The sequence below is a fragment of the Pleurodeles waltl genome, chromosome 11, assembly GCF_031143425.1.
Source record: "Pleurodeles waltl isolate 20211129_DDA chromosome 11, aPleWal1.hap1.20221129, whole genome shotgun sequence".
Taxonomy (NCBI): domain Eukaryota; kingdom Metazoa; phylum Chordata; class Amphibia; order Caudata; family Salamandridae; genus Pleurodeles; species Pleurodeles waltl.
Window position 1 is genome coordinate 208,881,687 of NC_090450.1, and position 22,126 is coordinate 208,903,812.

The window sequence follows — 22,126 nt, forward strand, 5'->3', positions numbered from 1 at the left end:
CTGACCAGAAGGAGCACCAGGGAGGCTCTCAACAACGGCACCACCCCGTGATCCGAAGTGTCCCGTGCTCCCGCCAGCTCCTTTGCCTCCCTTGCACTGCCGTAAAACCAAAATAAGCAAAGCAGACCCCCACTGCCGACCCCTCAAACCTTCACATTTCCACGGTAAGGCATAATTATTTCACTGCGTCATTCACGGAACGGAGCCCTCCGCGACCGGCTCATTTAGACGGCCGCCATGTTCCCTGAATCACTTCGCCCCCCACATGCACTCTAGAACTAATAAAGCAAAAAATACAGCTGAGACCTCACCGCTGTTGCTGAAATGTGACCATACACTCTAGTACACTCCTTAAGGAATTCCCACATTTGCAGCAATGTCTAGTGTTGCCACGTGACAAGTTTTCTCCTGGCACCACCAGTATTTTAATGTCCTGGTTGATACAAAGAGAAGGAGAATTATCTAAAGCCGCTATTTTTAGCCTTTACCTGTACATACTTTACCAAAACATATAATTAGAAGATACTTTTAAACTTCCCCCTGTCCCACGGTCCAAAAATACAAGCAAAACAAAGCAATGGTTTCTTCTCTCCCTCCCTAGTGAGCTCAGCCCAAATCTGCACAGTGTCCGTGCAGCAAAACTTCTCTTCACTCCTCCGTCACCGTGCTTCAAGCCCTGCTTGTTACCACTCAACTTCCGCTTCCGTTCCGATGCCAACTATTGTGCCTTCTCCCACAATTTCCCAGAGCTTCTCTGTGTCTTTGCAAATCGATCACCAAACCCACCTTCCTCACTGGTTGGCAGTCTTGTGTGCCTAGGACAGCCGCATGTCACTGAACACCAAGCCCCCCATGCCCAGCGGTCAGAGGCACTCCCAGAGCTGTTCAGCTCCCCTGGTGATCCTGCAGCGCTCCCCCTGCACTCCCACAGGGGCTACATTTGCACGTGAGCAAACAACATCCACTCTGTTAGGTGACGCGCGCGCTCCTCTGGCTCGCAGGAGGCTTCCAACACTAATTAAACATTGTTGGAGTGGCGCGTGTGGTGAACTTTGCATTGAAGGAGGATCTGGTGCTCTGAGTAAAAACTCGAGTTGATTATTAATTACATTTATTTCATCGGCAGTACAGAGAGCGACCTGCCACCAACTAATGACAAAGAACTCAGGGCACGTTTTTCGTTTCAACCGTGAAAGAGAGTTGTATCTTTACTCACTCTCACACAGTGTAGACAGCTTACCCGGAACTCGGCACGAACATGCCACAAAAAATCCTTTTGTATCCTTATGTTTGCCTCCCCTGGCTTTGCACTCTGCTCTCAGAAAGGAAAACAGTCAGACAATCTTACCAGCATGCCCTCTCCTGCCCACTGGTCACGCTTGCAAGGAGCTGTTCTCCTCCTGCTCAGATCCATGCTGCCTTCCTCGGTGTGCTGCTGCCTCCGTACCGGCTGTGGTCAACGCTGCTCATCCCTGTGACCTCGTCATCCCGCCCGGCGCTCCTCCGCCACCGAGCCTGTGTGAGGGGAGCGGGCAGGGCTCGGTATGGTCGAAGATCATCACTCCGCCCCGGCTGGCTCCCTCGGTGCTGGCGTCTTTCTTCCTTCGGGCTGCCCGGCCGAGGCTGCAGTGGTCGCCTGTGCCTCGCTCGGAACCAGCGTGACTCTAAACAAATCCCGCGCCCGGCCAGCCCCGCTGCTGCTGACACGCTCTGTCTTTCCCAGAGAATCTCAGCCTGCGCTGGGCACAGCCAGAGCCCAGAGCGGATCCTACTCAGTCTGGAGCAGAGCCCACAGGAGCCTGCACCTCACGTCTTGCCTCCGCTCTGATTCTGCTCCAGAAGTGCTCCGACCGGAGTTTCATGAGAAAGGTTAGAAGTGGATTGAACTTTGTCAGGCCACCCCTGAAATTAATTTAGGATTTAGCATTAGTAGATGTGTGGCGGGCCGATCACCCTCAGGAGAAATAATTCACTTGTTATTCAAAAAGATATGATACTGCATCAAGAATCGATTATATTCTAATTTCATTCGCCCTGAAGTGGCAGAGAACAGGAATACTTGTAAATTATTTTTCTGATCACTCTGTCCCTTGGGTTAGTATTAGTGATCTAGGGGAACCAACAGAGCCGCCCCCAATGGCGACTGGATAGATGTCTCTTGGTGGAGGAGGGTTGGGTAACAAAACTCAAAGCATTGGTACTGAATTTTTAAAGGTGAATAAGAACTCAGCTTCTCTTTTTAATATTTGGGGAGCCACTAAAGCTTATATACAAGAGGAGGCAATTTCCTTTAAGGCTTATTTAGGGAAAATAGCCCACGAAAGAAGTAATCTACTTCAAAAGGTGCTAGAGCAGGCATTAAAAAGAAATCAACTATTACCCAGTCGGGAAAAGGAATTAATATTGGGAAGAGCTCAGGCAAAATTAAGAGATTTGTATCTGTCTCAGGGGATACTTAATAGACATACAAGTTTCCAGAGGCAGCATGAAGAAAATGAGCTTGCAGGTAGATTTGTGGCTTGGTCATTTAAATAGAGATCTAATTCCAATTTAATAAAAGTTCTTTTTGTTGAGGAGTTGGGCACAATGGTCAGCCATCCCAAAGAGATAGAAAAAGCGTTTCTTTTGCATTATCTTAGCTGTATACCGAGACAATACAAGTGAATACAGTATTTAGATGCAGTGATATTGCCAGGTCTAGACTCAAAGGGCACAGAATATATTAACGTCTCCTATTACCCTTAATGAAGTAGTAGAGGCAATAAGGGGAGCCCCCAGTGGAGAAGCTCCAGGAGAAGATGGCCTCCCTGGAGAGGTTTATAAAATATTAAAGGGTCAAATCGCCAAAATATTAGTAGATCTATTTAATGAAATATTGTAAGGAGTTGAGGTTCCTCCTGCATTTTCCAGGGCCATAGTGGTTAGCTTTGTTGAAAAGGATAAACCACCGGAATATCTGAGTTCATAGCGCCCGATTAGCCTTTTAAAGCAGGACTATAAATTATTTACTAAGATACTTGCGATCCGTACAGTTCAGGTGGCTCAATAACTGATTCATGAGGATCAATGCTGATTTCTACTGGGGAGGTTGTTGTCCACCAACACAAATTTCTTGGTTCAGGTGATGGACTATCGATCTCACAGTCATTATCCGGCGGCGATCATTATGCTTGATGCTGAAAAAGCATTCGATCAATTTCAATGGGAAACACTGTTTATGGTTTAAGGCAAGTTCGGCTTCCCAGGGAAGTTTATACAGACGCTACGTAGGTTATATGGAGGTGCCCAAGCGAAGGTTTTGGTAAATACACAATTAGCAGGATTGGTACAGATATCACGGGGCACGCGGCACGCGGCAGGGCTGCCCTCTATCTCCAGTGCTGTTTGCACTCTTTATTGAGCCACAGGCAGCAGCGATTCGACAGTATCAACATCTACAGGCTCCACTCCCTTCAGCACCTAAGGTGAAATTATTCGCTGATGATATGATCTTGTACCTCCATGCGCATATATATAATATCGATAGAGCTTTCTCAAAGATCAAGGCTTTTTCAGACTTGGGGGGGTATTAAATCAATTGGTCTAAGTCAGAGGCTCTCTTGTATAATGTAGAAACATCAGTTCTTCCAAATGTTATTCAGGTATTATCTTCATCTTCAGAATCCATTGGATATCTCGGCAAATATGTGTCCAAGAACTTGACGGAGTTGTTTCAGTTGAACTACACAAGGGCTTTTAAAAAGATTCAAGGATTATTGTTGTAATGGCAGGAATCCACCATGACGATTATAGGCAGGACTGCACTGGTCAAAATGATGACTTTCCTTCTGCTATTATTTGTTTTTTCTAGAGTAGTTTTGAGAGTTCCTAAAAAGTTTTTTCACTAATTGGGTTCATCAATTAGACAATTCATATGGAACCATAAGAAACCACGGTTACAGATGGAGAAGCTAACTCTGGCAGTAGAAGATGGGTGGGCTAGCACTCCCCAACATCCAAATGTACTATGAAGCTACTATATTGGATTGGGCTTCAAGAGCTGCACAAAAGCCAAATCTTAACTTTTATCTTAATCAGATTCTGGTAGAAACAAGTACACAGCTCTCACGATTTCTCAAATACCCCCGCCTTCCTAAAAGTGTAAGATATACATTACCGATAATGATACAGTTTAGTATACTACAAATTCAGGCTAAAGATCAAATTCATAAGACCCACCCATCAATCGGACTTAGGGCTGTATGGATGATAGGCTGAGAACCTAATCGAAGAAATGTACAAAAGTGGGAAGAGGTAGGGATCAGGACCCTATTGGATTTATGCATAGGGGACCAAATCAAAACATGGACGCAGTGCATAATGGGTAAAAGGGACATTTTAGAAAGTTTAAAATTCTCCTACTGTCAAATCCAACATTTTCTACAATAAACAACATATTAACAGATGGCCCCAATGAAGCTATATTTTAGGCTTTTTATGATAATTAATTAGGCACCAGTAGATGGTATAAAATACTCCAGGGTGGGTGTGCAATCAAGGAAATCTCCCAACTTTTGGTCAGAGTAGAAAACCTTACTGGGTGTAAAATAGGGATACAACAATGGCAAAAGCACAACGAGGTGTCACAAAAAGCACTTAGAGGTGCACATTTTAAAAGAATCACTCCTTACTCCAAATGGTTGCTTTATTCCACCCCCACTAGAATAAAGGAAATGCACCTTGAGGCATCAGGACTGTGCCTTTGCTGCCAAAAGATTCAGGGGGATTGGCTCCATATGTGCTTTTCATGCATGCACTTGGTGGGGTACTGGGAGAAGATCTTTCAAAGGATCAGCGCCATGATATCATTCGAGCTAGTCCCTAGCCCATTAGTGGCATTATGGGGCATTGCACCAAGCTCAGATTTGCCTATATCCTCTAGACAAACAATATTTGTGGGTAACTTGATAGCTAAATCCCTGATTCTCCAGGCATGGAAATCCCCAGTGCCCCCTATGTGTGCGGCATGGAGGCAACAATGGATGCAACACGTGTAAAAGAAAAATTGTATGCTTAACGGGTCGGAGCACTGTGGAGGTATCAGGATATATGGGGGAAGATGAGTAATTCGGAGAATGAATAGGTCTGGGGAGAGAAGTTGGGATCAAGATATAAGATTCTTCTTATAGATATATTGGTCTAAATATGTTTGAGATAAGAGTATTTGAAAGTACTGCAGTACATTAAACTCATTTACAGTAGATGTATGTTATCATATAACAGGATTGAATTTTTGACATATGCAATGTAATCACACCTGCAAATTATAACAAACAAATTATAAAAAAAAAGAAAAAAAAAAGTTTTGATTGCAAATAAAAGTTACATATTAGTTTTTTCAGGTCTGGCATCAGTCTAAACCACCTGTCAGATGCCCAATCGTGTAAGATATTTACATAAAAAATATAGCTTTGCTGTCGAAAGTCACAGCAATATAAAATGTGTAAATAGTCACTTTTGGGCACACAAAACAGTGCAGCCGATCAATGTTGAGTCCCTCTTCAATGGTGAAGGCTGCTCGGGCAAATGCAGGTAAGTGCCATGTTTGCAATGGAGGGGACAATGGGGGGTTCACTCAGGCACACTCCAGCAGTGACATAGATCCTCCACTCAAATTCAGTGACCTGGTTTGTCACACTATTGAGTGTCTGGTCTGTGGAACTGCAGTCCGCTCGTGCCTTCCCTCTTAATTCACACAAGACTTTCTAGACAATCCAGGACTGGGAAACCAGTTCTTCCTGTAGATCATATTCCAGATCAAGTCCCTTCACCTCTAGGAAGCTGGCTGTCATGCAGACACCAACTCTAGTTGTGCTGTAGTCTACGGGGTGCTAGGTAGAGCATGCCCTAATTGGTTAGAGAGAACTTGCAACTGGAGCAAGAAGTGGGTCAACAGCTCTCACTCCTATATACGTTGAGCAGACACAGGATGTGTATCCTCTATCTTCATTTTCAGAACCTGTTTATATTGTTTTTCCATTAATGAGTCCTTCTGAGGCTGCTTTCCAGATTCAGCCCTTGTAGTGAGTAATATTTCTCACAGAACAGTTATCTCCAGGCTGAAGGACCCACAACACAGGCACAAAGAGGTGTGAGCATTCTGTACTTGGCTGTCAAAAGCCACACCTGGCAGTGATCAGGAATAGAGACAAAAGACCCTTCGTGCTCTTTCAACAGAAAGTGCAGTCTCAATCTAAACTCCTACTTTCCACCAAATGACATTCTCCAGAGTGACTAATAACCAGCTCTCAGCATCATTGGACCTAATTCAATTTCTAAGGGGGAACCTATCTCTTCTATTCCCATTTGACTGTCTCTGTTCCCTCCCTCCAGTCTCAGGAATGTCAGCAATACACTTCTATTGTTTAAGAAAGTAAAGTAACCTTACCTTCACTTAGTGCAAAGTAACAGGCCAGGGCTTTCAAAATAGAGCCCACAGGCATGTCACACGATGGGTTACTCAAACAATCATACAGTGTGTAACTCACTCATCACACACTACGGACATACATCCATGCACTCATTCATCATAGCAATGAACTTGCGCCTTAACAACCATTTTATGAGAACATAGATCATTAGTCAACCTAGCTGTGCTTTTTAAGATTTACTCATTTATTGAAATGGCTTATTTGCTGGGTTTTTTCATATACCATATCCTGGAGGATCGTCAATAGGGGAAGCTGGTTTCAGGAGGCTCCAAGCTGAAATTCCCAGATGATTTAAGTCTTCTTTTGGAGTTTTCCCTGAATATTCAAAGTAATCCACAATGCAGTATTGGATAATTGTGCCCTCACGAATAATAGCCTTTGTCACATTCCCTGAGAGCGAATTTGCCGGGTTTGAGGAGAAGGAACCAGCTTGGGCCTTTAAAATTACTGGTGATCTAATAGAGGAGTTTGGATATTCGTTTTTTCTTCAGATTTTTTAGTGGGTCTTGGGTTCCACAAAAAACGACCAGACCTTGTTATTTTCAGCAGCCTTGATGAACTAAAGAGAATCACTGATGAATGAGCCAGGGGGACCATCGAGCGTCTTGCAGACCGCACCTGGACCTAGCCATCTCTGCTTCCCCTTGGCTCAACCGTCAGGCAGAGGTGTCTAAATACTGCAGCCATGCCATGTTACTTAAAGTTATTATGCGAACAGCACAAGGTAAAGTCAATGAGGAAAAGAAAATGAGGGAGAGACAGGCCACAGTGCTCGCTCACCGTCTTACTGCTCTCTACCACACTCCACAGCCCCTCCCGTAGGGTCCACTGCAGGGATGAAGCGAGATGAAATTTGAGGCAGAGGGGATGACACAACTTCAGCACAGTCCACAGCTGCACCACAAAAAACACAATGCAGCATGACTTGGCAGTACAGCACAGCATGCACAAAATTCCCTGCATTGTCAACTTCAGCCGCAGCTGTAATTCTGCCCTCAGCAACACGCTCTGTGTTCCTGCTTCTGTGCCAGCTTGCCGTGCCTACAAACCTACAAGGGCAAGGAGGGTAAGAGGCGGCAAGGCTGAAAGGTAGCAAAGTGGTTTAAACCGCTCTGCAGCTCCAAGCTCTGAGCTCCATGTCTCTGTGTGGCCTGCCCGTACAGCATACAAAACATGTGATGCTGCCACCAGCATGCTATGCACATAAAACATGTGACAGAGATGGTAGTCCTCTACCACTAATGAGGGTGAGCTTGGTGCACTCCTCCAAGCCCAGGACCAGACTCTTGTCAAAGTCAGTCCTAGGTTTTTGTGCTAGATTCTAGAGAGGCCTGAAGCTATGGCCACATTTCTAAAACCAGGATATCAGATGCTCCCAATTAGGCATGTGGAGCGGGGGATATAACTGTGCACCATGCAAAGAACATTCCTGTCCCAACAGGAATTTTAAATGAGTGTGCTGCTATTTAATGGAAATGTAGCAGGACTTGTTAATACCTATAAAGCTAACAGGGCAAACTCTACACAACAAAAGAGTAAAGACAGATTACAACAGTAGAACAACAGAACCCAGCAGGATGGAGGTCTGGGGGCCAATGGTGTAGGTTTGGGCAGTTACCTGGTCTCCAAAAAATTTCACAGTCCAGGTCAAAACTTTACAGCATGACTGCCATACACTTCAATAGAGTGATCCTGATGCTGTGGATGCAGGTGGTGGAAGATGTTGAAGGACGCTGTGTGATCAATAGGGGTGCATTTGAGGTTATTCATCAGTTCACAGGTCAGGTGGGGTGACTTTGGCCACGGCGGTTGGGAGTCCCTTGAAATCCTCTTTGAGACAGTAGAAGGCCAACTGCAGCTGGGCCATTAGTCTACACACACAGAGATTACAGCGATATCCTTTGATGGAGGCTGCTGTCCCTCTTGGGCAACCAATCTGGGCTCAAGACGACACTCGTGGGTCTTGCTGACTCAAGTGCAACTTTTGGCCATCAAGGATCGGTCTCTTGGGGTGCCTAGCTGCACTCAGAGGCCACTGGCTTGCTGAGTTGGGCTACTTCAGCTTTGTTGGTCCTGCTGCTGGTTGTAAGGGGTCAGCTAACTGACCACTGAAGTCACTTCTTTGGTCTAGGGCTTGGGAACGACTTTTCACCAAGCCAGGAGACACAGGCACAGTCCTCTCTCTGCTAGCCCATGGTGTCATTAGCCAGTTGGCTACCAGGTCCTCTCCCTCTTGGTGATACCTTTCCACCTATGTATTGCATCTAGCAATCTCAGACTGCACTATTCTGCCCACTCTCAAGATGTCTGAACCCTTCCTCGGATGTCAGGAACTTGGTAGGTCACCCCACGGGAAAACTTGTTTGGGCACTGGTCTCCCCTCTTTGTTACCGAGCCAGCCTGTCTACCTGAACAAAGGACAGCCTCTCAAGAGCGTGATCGCCATTTGCCCACCAAAGGTGGCTTCTCCTTTGAAGCTCACCTTTTGGGGTAACACCCTGAGTAGTTTTCTGTGAAGGGGAGATAATACCTTGCTGCATAGCAGGCTGCTATTTTTAAGTCTGGGAGTCTTTCACACAACTGCACATGTGGGAGAAAAGCTATCTTGTAGCCAGTGACTGTGTGAGGCCAATAGACAACCTAGGACATAGAGTGGCAACTTTCTAAAAGTTGCATTCCTACAATAGTGATATTAAATTCAAGTTGGGTTTAATGCCATGAGTAATTAGGTACCTTACAGTACCCATCTCAAAAGTCCTGTTTAGAAGTTAGCCAGGTTGAGTAATCAGCTGGTAACCCAGTAACTCTCCCACGCAAAATTACAATTTGGAAGTGTTGTTGCCGGGGCATAATTACAAAAAATACATGTCCCACCTGATAATATACAGCTCTCTGCGTTAGGGCTCGATAGGCCTTCCCAAATCGCAAAGTCGAAATAGCAGTGTTGCCACAGCCATTCCAGTCTGCAGTGGCAGGCTGGAAGCCATTTTGGACTTATTGTCACACACAGGGTGGTACTATCAGTGCTTCAGCCCTGAGTGGACACTCTGCTTTACAAGTCCTGGGTTACCTGGGTACCATATACTAGAGACTTAAAAGTAAGTCAGTCTCTGCTAATTGGGGGTAGCCAATTAGACACACACTTTGTAAGAAGTTAGACGACTAGCACTAAGGTCTGCTTAGGAGGCCTCAGTGCACTTTCAGAGTCGAAAACCCAGCAGCATCAGTACAAACATGTGGGGGTGGACATGTAAAAAGAGGCATCGCCTTACAATCACCAACTCAACAACATGGAACCCGATAAATATGCAGACATTTTCTAACCACACATTACTACTGCCATAACTTTTCTTTCATAACATGATGGCAATAGATGTTTGCACCAAGCACTGCCTGACTTAAAACCATGGATGTGTAACAGAGGCAATCAAAACTGTATTGTGAAATGTTTCTTGACTTTTAGGATACAGAGCCTCAAAATATAACAAAGCCCTGGTGCCCAAAAATTCTCACTGTGGCTCTAACGAGCTATATGCTTTCCAATACTGACCTGAGACCTTCAATATAAGACAGAACATTTTGCTCAAAGCCATTTTATTTGTGTTGAAATGTAGGTTACTGGCATGTATTACGGCAAGCCTGTTCTCTTTCATTGTAAATGAATACTGCACAACAACAAGAAGCTTCCTGAGGTGTCAATTTCTAGAGACCCTGGAGTGTAGACTACTCTGTACATTTGATTATCCTCATTTGTGCCCCAGGGTCTAAAGGAAATGCGAATCCTGACATGCAACAAATAAACTCAGTGTTCCAAGAAATTCGACTGTAGCTCTGCACAAGGACGTCGTGTCTTCAAGTTCAGTAAACAGAATTCCTTACGATAACATCTTCCCATTCTTGTTGGTGTTTTAGGCTTATGTGCTGCAACGGTTTCAAATAGAAAAGGGTCCAGCGTTTCATTTTTATACTTATTCCACTGCATCTGAAGCTCTAACCGGTCTGGCGTTTCTGCTGGTGTGTATTCTTTGTATATATTAAGTTGAGTAAATAGCTTTCGACCAAAACATGATCTTGTCTCTTATTAGTATCGAAGCAAAAGGTTTTTGATTTTTCACATTTATTTAATTGAAGTTATTGACTCCTGAACTTCCTGATGTATCTCAGAAACTGTGGGCTTGTTTGATGGAGACCTGTAGTAGTTGAGTTAGTTGGTATAAACATGTACTTATGGGGCACATGTAGTTCTTTCCTTGGGTATGTCTGATGTCACTCTCTAAGCATACTATGTTCTGGGGCTATAAGTTTGTGGATGAAATGTACTGCGGTCTTTGGAGAGAGGAGCGTATGACAAAGCATTGTTCCTGTGTGCTGGAAATGGGGTCTTTGGCTGGCAGTCAGGTTACCTCCTGTCCAATCAAGGACCCTCACTCTAGTCAGGGTAAAGGAGAATCACCCTCAGTTAACACCCGCTCTACCCCTTCGTAGCTTGGCATGAGCAGGCAGGCTTAACTTCAGAAGCAATGTGTAAAGTATTTGTACCAACACACACAGTAACCCAGTTAAAACACTACAAAATGGCACAATACAGGTTTAGCAAATTAGGTAATATTTATCTAAACAAAACAAGACCAAAACAACAAATATCCACCATACACAAGCCAAGTTATGAGTCTTTAAAAGAATAAGCATCTTAAGAAACAGTGAGAATGTGTTATGCACACAAATATCTGGGTGGCATTAAAATAAAGCTGCACGTGTGCATTGGAAAAGGTCAGCGAGGCATTGATTGCTCACTCGCAAGCATGACCTTGTGCCGTTCCTCCTCCGGTCGGGTCGGCGTGCGTTGTTTCTTCTCTCCTGCAAGACAGCGATGCGTCGATCCCGTACAGGCACCTTGGGTCTGGGCAGGCTTAGCGTTGATTTTCCACACCCAGCAATGTTGCACTGCGTGGGGGCTTGCATTGTTAACAGCAGCCGCTGCAAGTGTTGAGCATTGTTTCTCCAGCTGCGTTGTGTCGGTTTCCCAGCTGCAACGCAGGTGAAGTGTTGATTTTAGCCGCGGGGCTGGCGGTGCGTCATTTAGCAGCCGTGTGGCGGGTGGTACATCGAAAAGTTCCCCACATGGCGGTCTTAGCGTGGATTTCTGTCCTGTTCCACCACTTGCATCTTTTAAGGGCCCAGAGACAGGTTAGGGCACCAGTTAGCAGACAGGACTCTCAGCAGAAAGCCCAAGTGCTGGCAGAGAGAAGTCTTAGTTGTCCCTGAGACTTCAACAACAGGAGGAGGCAAACTCAGTTCAAGCCCTTGGAGAATCTTCAGATAGAAGCAGCTACTGCAGGCCAACCCAGCAAAGCTCAGTCACAAGAAAAGGGGCAGTATTCCTCCTAAAACTTCTCAGCTCTTCTCCCGGGCAGAGGTTCCTCTTGGTTCCAAAAGTAATCTAATTTTCAGGGGTTTTGGGTGCTCTTCTTATACCCCTTTCTGCCTTTGAAGTAGGCCTACTTTGAAGAGACATCTCTGTTGTTTTTGAGATTCTGCCTGGTCCAGACACACACCAGGGGGTTGGAGACTGCATTGTGTGAGGGCAGGCACAGCCCTTTCAGTTGTAAGTGACCACTCCTCCCATCCCCTCAGCCGATTGTCTATCAGGATATGTAGGCTACACCACAGCTCCCTTTTTGTCGCTGCCTAGAGGAGAGGTGCAAACAGCCCAACTGTCAAACAGACCGTGACAGGGAATCCACAAACAGGCGGAGTCAGAGAATGGTTTAAGCAAGAAAATACCTACTTTAAATTGTGAGTTCAGAGACCCTAAACTCCACATTTTTATCTGATCCTGTAGGAAAGTACCATCCTTCTTTGCATGTTACTCCCAATTTCTACCTGTTTTTCAGTGAATTTTTACTGTCTCACTGGGATCCTGCTAGTCAGGACCCTAGTGCTCATAGTTTGGGGCCTATATGTCACTATGGCAGTCATTATGAACATGGCGGTAAAGACTGCCGACCGCCGTGACTGTGGTGAACAGAATCCCACCCGCGGCAGCGAATGGAAACCCGCCATATAAGGAACAAAAAACCCAACACCGCCAAACATTCCCACACCACCACTCCCCGCCAGGACCCTGTCGGTGGGAATCACGGCCCACCCCGCCACCGCCAAGCACACCCACATCCCTCCCTCCAAATAAAGATGCACAAATCACCTCGGTTGACAGTGGAGGCCGGACGACCATTGGCGACTGCGACCGCCATGGGCAGCAAGTGGGCCCAACAGCAACCACTGCACACATTGGTTAGGCTTAGCACCCACACACCTAACACACATCCAGAACACCATAAAACACCCCCAGACATACCCCACATTCCCTTGCAAGGAAACCAGGACCAGAAGACGGAGACCTCCAGAGCCAGACAGAGAATGCCAGTAGACAGGACACGCATAGCGACCCACAGGAGCACCCAAACACCGTCCCCAGTCCCGACGCCATCCACCACCCTCACCATGTCCCCCCCAAAAATCCACACTTCACCAAAAGGGAGCTAAGGACCATGGTGGACGAGATCCTAAAAGTGGAGCCACAAATATTCGGCTTCGAGGTGAAGCACACACCCATTGCCCGGAAAATGGAGCCGTGGCAGACCATCGTCAACAGGGTGAATGCAGTGGGACACCATCCACACACCAGGGACGACATCCGCAAGAGATAGAACAACATGCAGGGGAGGGTCCGGGCCATGGCATCCAGGCACCTCATTGGAGTGCAGAAGACTGGGGGAGGGCCGCCACCAACACCAACCCGACTACACCGACTTGGAGGAGAAGGTACTCGCCATCCTGCACCTAGAGGACTCACTGGTAGAATGGACTCGGGTAGGTCGTCTACATTCACCCCATATACACCATACCTGTAATGCATGCACCACCCCACCCCACCCACACCCACCTAGACCCACACCCCTCCCAACCATTACCCACCACATCCACCACCCTGCATCACCCACAACTCACTACCAGGCCCACATCACTCCTGCTGTGCACAGCCACCCACCCCTTCACGTTCCCACAATGGAATAATAACTCCCACCACAATGTAATGCCACCATTGCCACTAGATGCTATGTCCACCTCACAAAGGCACCCCTGAATGCCTCTGAAAGGCACATCAGCACTAAATTGTACAGCACTGCCCACCTCAGACCCTCCTGCATATGTAACAAACACTTCTATGTCCCCCAACTGGCACCACCACCCATGCAACCCTAATGGAGGGGACAAGGAGTGCCACAGCATACCAGGGAGACAGAGGCACATCACGGGACACAGGGGAAGGATCCCTGGACACTGATGAGCAGGCAGGCTATTCACACAGCCCTGGATGCTCACGATACAGCAGCCCCACCCAGGAAAACACTGTCACCCCTAACACCCAGTCAAGACCAGCAGGCCAGGGGAGGTGTGCCCACACCAGTGGACCCAGGGCACAAACAGGTGGAACACAGCATCAGAGGCCACAGTCTCCCACGCCCAACATGCAGGAAGACGAGGGCCCCAGTAATAGTGGCATGTCTAGACCTGCGCAGGGAACACAGGCACAGGGGGCAGGGGCAAGGTCAAGTGCCCCATTGGGACCGAGGGTAGGGTACCAGATAGATGCAGCAGCCCAGGACGTCATTGCATAGGTATTGGGGGCATACCAACATACCCAAGACAGGTTGGCACAGATTGTAACCACCCTGGAGCAAATTCAGAGGATGCAGCTGGAACACCACCAACAGGCCATGGAGCAGTGGAAAGAACACAATGCCACAATGGCCACCTTTGCAGGAGCACTGCTGCAGTTGGTCAACAAACCCTAAGACACCCACACCAGACAAGAGCCCCCCACAACAGCCCTGGACAAACAGCAACAGTTGTCCCAAGCAGCTGAAACAGCACAGGAAAAACCCTCCCAGGAATCACAAGGGCCGACCATGTCACCCAAAGTAGGTTCACAGCAGGCGCCCAAACGTAGCCTCAGGCCAAGATATGGCACTGGAAACCCAGCAAAGAACAAGCCCCCTACCAACAATTGACACTGCTGCTTCTGCCAAGCAACCAACACACCTATTCACAAACTGCACTTAGCTGAGGGATAAATGATGAACAGAACTACAAATAGGACCCACCTATGAAATCAAACAGGCCTGCCACCAAGTCGGTTTTGAGGACAACCAACCATAACGACTTCCATCACTGTATATAGCACATTTCACTGTATACCACCAATAAACAACATATCTCACCTGTAACACTGTCCCCTGTCTTCAATGTTGAACAAAGTGGAGTAATGATGCAACAGGCAGGGATAAACTTTATTGTCAAATTGTGCATGCTGGTGGTACAGTGTGTTTCTAAAAAGTCAAGAAGGGAATGCTTATGTTGTCTGTCTGTACCATGCTGAAGAGGTCCATGACTCACATAACATGACCAATTTCCCCTAGTTGACATGGCATACTTACAGTATCAGCCATTAACCACTTATACAGGCTGATGTCCCAGACAGTTATTGGAAGTAGAGTTGTATCAGTCTACATCTTCCCCTTACTCATCCTCACCATCACTATCCTCACCTTTCTGAGGTAACAGATCAGGACCTATAGCACCCTCCACCTCCAAAAGGGGGATTGAATGTCTCACTGCTATGTTGTGCAGCATGCAGCAGGCCACCACTATCCTACACACCTTATCAGGCCCATAGGCCAGGGAACCCCCAGAAATGTGTAGGCACCGAAATCTAGCCTTCAGGAGACCTATAGTACGCTCTATCACCCTCCTAGTACGTCCATGGGCCTCACTGTATTTCCTCTCTGCATCCGTCCTGGGATTCCTCACTGGTGTCAGGAGCCAACGCAAGTTTGGATAGCCAGAATCACCTAGAGAAATGGTCAATACAGAGTCTTCATTGGAATGTCCTTAGTCTGACAGTCTGTTTTTCAGCAATATGTCAGTTAGTGACAGGCACACTTACCTATGATCCACCCTCTGTCCTCTTGAGGTTGTTTCATCTTTTGTGGCACACTACTGTTTCTCAAAACAAATGAATCATGGACTGAACCAGGAAACATGGCATTCACATGGGATATGTACTGGTCTGCTGTACATACCAATTGGATGTTTATGGAGTGAAAGTTCTTCCTGTTTCAGTACACCTGTTCACTCACTCTTGGGGGGATGATGGGTATGTGGGTTCCATCGATGGCACCATTAACATGGGGAAGGTTTGCAAAGGCATAGAAGTCTGACTTCATGGCAGGGAGCTCAGCACTTTGGGGGAATCGCACATAGGATTGCAGATGTACAAATGCATTTAGAAATCTTGTAAGTACCTGGCTGAACATTGGCTGTGAGAAACCAGCACCCATGCCCACTGTCACTTGAAAGGAGCCTGTGGCCAGGAAATGGAGTGCAGAGAGCACCTGCACCTCAGTTGGAATGGCATGCTGATTACGATTTCCGGGAGTCAGTGCAGGATTCAGTAATGCACATAGGTCCTGAATAGTTGCACGTGTGAGTCTGTAAGTGATAATGATCTGACGCTCCACCATGGTCCCCATATCCACAAGTGGTCTGTACACAGAAGGTGCCCTTCCTCGCCACAAGGGTCTGTACCTGTGAGGGGTAAGAACAAGGAGTCATGTGCACACATACACAGGCATATTTGCTAAACACATTCCCTACATTCTTCATAGTAGTGTCTGTACAATAACTGCAACCTGACAGATGTACATTGTCATCACTGACAGGGAACGGAGTAAATCATGTGTGATAATATACTCTATGGATAGAGACATATGTGAATCATATGCCTAGTAGGCCCAGCATTGTGACTAAATTAAATTTCAAGATTCTTAGGTGATGGCAAAATGTCTGCCCACTGTAGTTCTGCCCCTTCGTTGTGGAAGTGACCTAAGACCGCTAGCGGTTGACGTCACTGCGTTCGGCGGTGTTTACAGCTGTTCGCACCCTCATTGGATAACATGGATGCCAATGGGGAATCTTGGCGTATCATGATCGCCGCCGGCAGTGACGGTGCATTCCGCCGCGGAACGTACGCGAGTCCGTCATCGTGTGCTCACTTGACTCCCTGATCTTGTGCGGACAAGTACTCCACTCCGTGCACTGCTGTGGCCTGCCTCTGGCTATGGATGTTCCTAGTGGTTCAGGGGAAAGGGCCCCGGCCTTCACCTAGGAAGAACTGGAGAAACTGGTGGAAGGGGTCCTGCCCCTGTACGGCAGACTCTACGGCCGGCCAGAGGTACAGGTGAGTCCGGGTTTGGGGGCACTATGTGTGTAATGGATGGAGTGGATTGCTCTGATGTGCGTTCCTGTGAGCCAGGATGGGGCTTGGTGCATGGAATACTGTGTGCCACTGTCCTGCATGTCTGGGAGTACTGTCTGTCCTATGTCTAACAATCAGCCAGCTATTGCCATCTTGCAGGTGCCTGACCTCTGTGTTTCTTCTCTGTGTCTCCCTACTAGGTCAGCGCCCACCAGAAGAGGGCACATTGTCATGCCATCACCAAGGAGGTACGGACCTTGGGGGTCTACAGCCGGCAGAGCACCCACTGTCGGAAGAGGTGGGAGGACCTGCAGTGCTGGGTGCGGAAGATCAGTGAAGCCCAGCTGGCGAAGTCCTCCCAACGTGGTAGGGGTGCCCGTCGGGCACTGACCCCCTTAATGCGAAGGATCCTGGCGGTGGCGTACCCAGACCTGGATGGGCGCTTGAAGGCTGCGCAGCAGTCACAAGGGGGTGAGCACTCATAGCCCATACTTCCATACTTCAGCCTAGAAGGATGAGTGTGTGTGCGATAGGGCTCATGGGGCTTAGAGCAGGGTTTTGACTGGTGTCCAGCTACTGTCTGCTCCCCAAAGGGTGTAGGGGTGTCCCTGTCAGGTTTCACCTACCTCAGCTTCAATGCAATGACAGGATATGGGTGTAGGGCAATATACTGCTCAGTAGTCAGGGCCATGGTCATGGGCCTAGTGCACAGTGCTGCCTGTTGGGTGTGTCTGCTGGGTAGGTGTATGTCTGGCCATTGTGTATTAGTATTCAGCTACTTACAAGTGTCTCTCCTGTTTTGTCTCCCCATCCCTGTTCTCTTTTGTGTGTCTGGTACAGCATCAACATCAGGCGAGGGAGCTGAGGCACTGGCTAGTGGGGAGACAGCGGCCCACGGATCCTAGGAGGCAGAGATGACGGACGCCCAGGGGACCAGTGGGTGGGAGGGCGAGGGGACTTCCACTGGGGAGGCTACTACCACCGGTGGTAGTGACGCTGAAACCTCCTCCGATGGGGGTCCTCCAGCGGTGGCGGACACTAGTGGACAAATCACGACCGTGACATCTTCCGCCACCACCCATACCATTGGTGCCCTCCCTTCTGCGCCCCACTGAGTTGGCCATGCCCGCCCACCCAGAAAGGTGGGTGTCTCCTTCGCACCAGGCACCTCCTCCCCTGCCCCAGTCAGCCCTGCTACCCTCACAGAGGAGGCTATTGACCTCCTGAGAACCATCTCTGTAGGGCAGACAACCATCATCAATGCCATCCAGGGGCTAGCATTAGAGGTGCAGCAGACTAATGCCTATCTGGATGGCATTCACGGTGCCGTGTCTGCCCTACAGAGATCTTTTCAGGCTCTGCCTCCTCTTGGACGGCAGCCAGTTTCCCATGCCATTCAGTCCCCCTTCCAACCTCCTCTACCCCTTCCAGCACCCCACTCCCTTCACCCGTCCAAGGCACACATTCAGACACGCAGTCAAGCAGTTCAACACACAACAAACACACTTCCAAACACAAGCAACACACCTCCCACCACAAGCATTCACACAGCCAACATACACATGCACACATGACAACGTCCACTTCCCCCAGTGTGCCCGCCTCTTTCGCCTCCCTGTCTGTCCCCTCTACATGCACACCCTCCTGCACTGCACCGTCACTCACTGTTACTGCTCCTCTTCATGCACTGACCACAATAGCAGACAGCCATACATGCACCCCATACACCACACCTGCACTCACCACCTCCACTGTAGTTAACACATGCAGCACACTCACCCGACTTGCAGACACCCACCCAACATACATCCACACTAGCTGTCTGTCTTCTCCCACTGTGTCCCCCCCACCTCCCAAAACACTCAAAAGCAGCAAGACACCCACCCATCAGACATCCACCACACCACAGCACACTGAGCAGTCACCGGCACCCACTACACACACACCTACACCCCATACATCAACTCCCTCTGCTTCCACTCCCACGCCCTCATCCACGCCCACCCCAATTGCTCCCAAGAAACTTTTCCTCTCCTGTGTAGACCTGTTTGAGCCCACTGGCCCACCCCGTCTTGTCTCAAAACATGCCCACCTCCTTGCCCTTTCCGCTCCTTCCACATCGCACCCCACCCCGGTCCAGCCTTCTCATTCCCGTTCCCCTTCTCCACTTAAGAAGAAGGCCCACTCAGCCTAAGGCATCCAGCTCCGCCCGTGCCAAACAGCCCCCACCCGCCTCTAAGGAGAAGCCCACCCCCACTCCAACCTCCTCACACAAGTCTAAGTCCCACCCCATTGTAAATACCCACCCCCACCCCTTCTGCCCCCATTCCGTGAGGTGCCTGGATCACCCTATGGTGCCCTGTTGAGTGGACTACCCAGCACTTGTGGGAGTCAGGTGTGGCCAGTTGTGGCCAAGGAAAATTGACTTTTTATGGACTGGCCATTAGCCCTGTTTTCATCATTTTGCTCAGTGAGCTTCATAATAAAGTTTTGGTGTGGCTTGTGTTTGGGCTGCACGCAGTTCCACCCTGGTGTTTGTTTATAGAATTTATGGCTGTGGTGCTATTGTATGTCCTAGGGCCAAGTTGCAGTGGGCTTTGGTCGGGTACGTCCCTCTTTGTGTGGGGTGTCTGACTATTGCTGCTGGGTAGGGTTGGGGGGCTTTGCGGGGTGGGTGGAGTGGGTGGGTATGTAACTTTGCCCTTTCCTCCCTTGTTTTCTAGGTTGGGGTACTTACCGTCGTCGTCATTGTCGGTGATCTCGGTCATGTAGATATATGGCAAGGAGCAAGGCTGGCATGATCTGCAGCTCTCTGTCCATGGCTGCCGCTGCACTTTTTGTTGAGCTCGGTGAGTGTTTCCTTCTATTTGTTTAATTTCCGCCTGGCTTTTTGTGGTGGTGGTACCTGCCCCGGAACTGGCGGCAGAATGGTGGTTCAGAATTTGATGGGCGGGTTGGGCCTTTCCGACAACTGTGGGTGGCCTCTGCCGTCATCAGCGGGAATCATTTCCTGGCGGTGGGTGGTGCACGGGATGCGTGAGTTTGGTTTGGTTCATTATTTGGCGGTCCGGACTGCTCCGCTATTGGCGGTGTCTGCCGCCACCGCCGGCGGTGCGGAACAGACCGCCATGTTCATAATGAGGGCTTATGTTTTACTGTGTTGGCAGTATGCTTGACTGTGTCACTGGAGTCCTGCTAAACCAGAACTCCAGTGCTTATGCTCTCTCTATTTCCAAATTTGTCACTATAGTCTAGTGACTCCATATTCCACTCCAGATTGCACACTGGACGTCACTTTTAATTCCGTAGTATATGGTACCTAGGGACCCAGGGCATTGGGGTTCCAGGAGATCCTTATGGGCTGCAGCATTTCTTTTGCCACCCATAAGGAGCTCATACAAACACTCCTTCAGGACTGCCATTGCAGCCTGAGTGAAATAGTGTTAGCACTATTTCACAGCCATTTTTACTGCACCAGGTAACTTATAAGTCACCTATGTGTCTAACCTTCAGTTCCTGAAAGCTAGGTCAAAGTTACTATGTGTGAGGGAACCCCTGCACTAGCAGAGTGCCCCCACATTGTCCAGGACTAATTTCCCAGGCTTTTTGAGTGTGGGACACCATTATAAGTGTGCACTTCATATATGTATAGATGTAGCTTCGCAGTGGTAACTCCGAATATGGCCATGTGAGGTGTCTAAGATTGAGAAATTGTATCCCCAATCCAATTTTGGTATGGGGGGCAATTCCATGCACCCTGGGGGCTACACCATGGACCCCCAGAACTTCCAAACCAGCTATCTGAGGTTTCCACTTCAGCCCCAGCTGCTGCCACCTCACAGACAGGTTTCTGCCCTCCTGGAGATTAAGCAGCTCAATCCCAGGAAGGCAAAAAATGCATTTCCTTTAGGAGAGGGATGTTACACCCTCTCCCATTGGAAATAGGCGTTACAGGCATGGGATGGGTATCCTCTGAGAGCCTCCGGAAATGTTTTGAAGGGCACAAACTGTGCCCTCCTTGCATAATCCAGTCTACACCAGTTCAGGGATCCCCCAGCCCCTGCTCTGGTGTGAAACTGGACAAAGGAAAGGGGAGTGACGTCTCCCCTGTCCATCACCACCCCAGGGGTGGTGCCCAGAGCCCCTCCAGTGTGTCCCTGTGTTCTGCTATCTTGTTTTCAGGATGGTCAGGGAACTCTGGGAGCATCTGAGTGGTCAGTGCCAGAAGGTGACATCAGAGACCCCTCCTGATATGTGCTTCGCTGGTTAGGTGACCAATCCCTCTCTCAGGGCTATTTAGGTTCTCTCATCTGTGTCTTTCCGCAGATTGGGTTTTGCAAGATTCCTGCTTCACCTTCTAACATCAGATCAACCGCAGAACTTCACCAGGAACTCTACAACTGCAACAAAGTATCCAAGAAGGCTACTGCAACTCTGTAACTCCATCTCCTGCCAGCAACTGCAAAAGTGTTCCAGGTTGTGCATGCTGTGAGGACTGCCTGTCTTCATCCTACACTAGAAGGACCAAAGGAATCTCCTGTGGAGTGACAGAGTCAATTCCCTGCTTTAGCAGGTACCCCTCTGCAGTGACAACCAGTACACTGGGACTCATCTCCTGTCAACGAGCATGATCCCTGGAACACAGGTGGTGGACCGAAGTGATCCTCACAGTACAAAGGTCCAACTGTCCATATTTGGTGGAGGTAAGGGCTTGCCTTCTCAAGCCAGACAGTACCCCTGTGATTTTTGCAGCTCCTTGGGCTTCTGTGCACTTCTTCCAAAAATCCTTCATGCACAGCGTAGCCAAGGTCCCCAGCATTCTATCCTGTGATGCTCATGTCCCGGAGTGGTTCTTCAGCAGTGTGGGATCCCTTTGTGTAGTGCTGCGATGACCGCAGTTTGCAACTCCTTTGTCCCTGTGTCCTGGGACTCCTGTGGGTGCTGCCTCGTCTTCTGAGGTCTCTCTGAAGTGCTGAGAGCCCACTCTGTCTCCTCAGTCCAAGTTGAGACCCCCAGGTTCCTCCTGGGCCCAAGTAGCACCTATTTCCACCAGCCATGACATTTGCGTGAGCCAAGGATTGTTGAGGGAGTCCAACAACGAAAACCAGCCTGCATCCAACGTCTCCTGTTCTTCCTGGACTCTTCATCTGTTCTTGGACTTGGTCTCCTCTCTACACAGGTCTTCAGGTCCAAGAAACCGTTGTTGGTGTCTTGCAGTCTTGCTTGGTTTTTGCATAATCCTTTACCACATCTCCTAGTGTGTTCTGAGGAAACTTGCTGTACTTTACTCCTGTTTTCCTGGGCTCTGGGGTTTGTTACTTTACTTACCTTTGGT